Source organism: Cebus imitator, unplaced genomic scaffold (assembly GCF_001604975.1).
Source record: "Cebus imitator isolate Cc_AM_T3 unplaced genomic scaffold, Cebus_imitator-1.0 Scaffold164, whole genome shotgun sequence".
NCBI classification, from domain to species: Eukaryota; Metazoa; Chordata; class Mammalia; order Primates; family Cebidae; genus Cebus; species Cebus imitator.
In genome coordinates this window covers 3,474,299-3,477,201 of record NW_016107479.1, presented here as the reverse complement: position 1 = coordinate 3,477,201, position 2,903 = coordinate 3,474,299, and positions in this window count along the sequence as shown.

The window sequence follows — 2,903 nt, the reverse complement described above, 5'->3', positions numbered from 1 at the left end:
AGCAACCTAAGTGTCCATCAACAGATAAATGTATAAATAAAATATGATACATAAAAAATGGATTACTATTCAGCCATTAAAAAATGAGATCCTGTTATATTTGCAACAACAAGGATGGGAGTGGAGGCCATCATGCTTAGTGAAACAAGCCAGGCATAAAAAGACCAACTTCACATGTTCTTACTTGTTTGTGGAATCTAAATATTAAAACAATTGATTTCACAGAGATATAAAGTAGAAAGATGGTTACCAGAGGCTGGTAAGGGTAGTTGGGGGGTGGAGGGAGGCTATGGGGAGAAATGAGGATGTTTAATGGGTACAAAATATAATTAGAAAGGAAGAATAAGATGTAGTATTTGCTAGCACAGCAGGATTATTATAGTAAAAAAAATTAATTTAATTTCACATTTTAATTTTTTTTAAATGTATTCTTTGTAATATATATGATAAATACTTGAGGTGATGGGTACCCCATTTACCCTGATATGATTATCACACAATGCAGTGCCTGTATCAATATATCTCATGCAACCATAAATATATACCCTATTATGTACCCATGAAAATAAAAAAATAAAATGCTTTAACAGTAAAGCAGACATTATAGGGAATTTTTCAAAAAAAAGAAACTAAACTGAGGCAAAAAAATGAGGACTCAATCTTTTGTTTTTGTTATTTATTCACGCAGCTGCCTAACGTAAGAAAAATATAAGAACATAAATGGGAAGAAACGTCAAGAACTCTGTCACATTTACATTTTTTAAATATTAGTTAAAGCATTAAAAATGTGTGAATAGAAAACCAACAATCCCTAATTATCACTTGACATATCAGTCATGTAATGCTTTGTATTTCTTTGCCCTTGACTCTGTTTTCCTCAACTCAAGCCATGTTTTCATTCTGTATGAGCTCAATATTCATATAGATGACTCTCTGATATTCTGCCTATTGGTTTATCTCCTTAGTTAAAAAAAAAAAAAAAAAAGAATCGTCTTGGTGACTCATGCCTGTAATCCCAGCAATTTGGGAGGCCAATGTGGGCAGATCACAAGGTGAAGAGGTAGAGACCATTCTGGTCAACATGGTGAAACTCAATCTCTTCTAAAAACAAGAAAAATGAGCTGGGCATGGTGGCACGTGCCTGTAGTCCCAGCTCCTGGGGAGGCTAAGGCAGAAGAATAGCTTGAACCCAGGAGTCAGAAGTTGCAGCAAGCCAAGATCCTGCCACTACACTCTAGCCTGGCAACAGAGTGAGACTCCATTTCAAAAACAAAACAAACAAACAATAAAAATCTTTTATCACGTTAAAAAAGATGAAAGATGTTTGGATCTTCTTTTTTGAAGAGTGCACTTCAATATTTATTAATAGGATGCTGCAAGATATGAAATTCCACATAGATAAGAAACCTAGTCAGAGGACAAGCTTAATACAATACGTACAGTTGGAATTGTTCAAGTATAGTCTCAGTGTAAAAAGTGCTATGATAACAAACCACATTTAAAAAGAGTTCATGTAGAAAAACAAGACAAAATATCAAACATAGTACACAACAAATTTATGCCTTAGATACATGATCTAAAAGTTAAAGGTCCTAGGAGTCCCAGCCAGAACTTAGAAGGTATAGCCTTCAGAGGTAGTTTCTAGCACAACATTTTGATCTTCCCCTTCCTCTACACAGAAATATTTCTCAATTAAGTTTAACGAAGCCTCATACACAGATCCATTTTCATAGTTTTGTAGAGCTTCAGTTGGATCTTTAGATAAGCATTGCCAGAATCCTCAACATTAACTTCTCTTTACATGTGTTCATTTAAAATGGATCACATGGCCACATTTAACAGCAACAAAATCATAAGACAAGCATTTTTAAATAGGTCCATTGTCATGCTGAAAAAAATCAAGAATCTTATAATAGAGAAGATAATGTAATTGGATAGGCAACTAACAGAGTATGCTACACCATCTATTTTATAAATATATTTATAAATATTTTATAATATAATTAGTAGTATAAAAAAATTTATACTAATCTCTTTGACACACTTGTACTCTCTAATTAAATCTTACCTTTGTAGTTTAAATACTGCCACACCTGTGCCTTTCATGAAAAATAAATCCGACCTTTATGTGCTTGAAGGACTATAGCAGTTTGTAGGGTGAATTTCAAATACTTAATTCTAGTCATACACATATATTCTAAAAGCTTGGAACAGGTCATTTTGAATTCCTTCTACAGCATAACTACTGTGTTCTCTCTGCCATCCTTATAAGTATACTTTGATGACAACACAAATAACCTTGGCATTAAAACCAAAGAATTTAAGAAGATATATCTGCAAAAATGAGATTATTGGTCCCACCGATGTTTTGCACTTAGATAATTTTAATCTCAGCTTTCTATGGTGCTGCTGGTAGAAAGTTGAGATTAACATATACCAACCTTCGGCCAAGAGAGAGGTTGGTATATGTTGGCCCAGGTACATCTTCTCCATGAAACTTAAACAATGGTTTATTTTGTCATACCTCTACTAAATTTCAGAATATCAGTTGTGGCCTGGTTCATATGCCAATGCCCTAAGTTTTCATAGCAGCCTTCTGTTTCTATAAAAGCTAAAAAACTTAATGAATCGATACAGTCTAAATTTATGTTACCCTACCAGCTGTAATTACATCTGGCCTTCCCCTTCCATTGGTATATCTCTATGTTTGACTGCTGCCCCACAATGGCTAGGCAGTGGCAAGGGAATAGAGAGTCCTTAGACACTGATGATACACTGAGATCAAGGCTAAGATGTTCTCTTCATCTGACATCCTGAGATGTAATTTTATTCTTTTCTTTTGAAGTATATCCTCTTATACAAATACAGGCTGCTTGTGGCTTTGCCTGTGGTTTTTAGAAAAA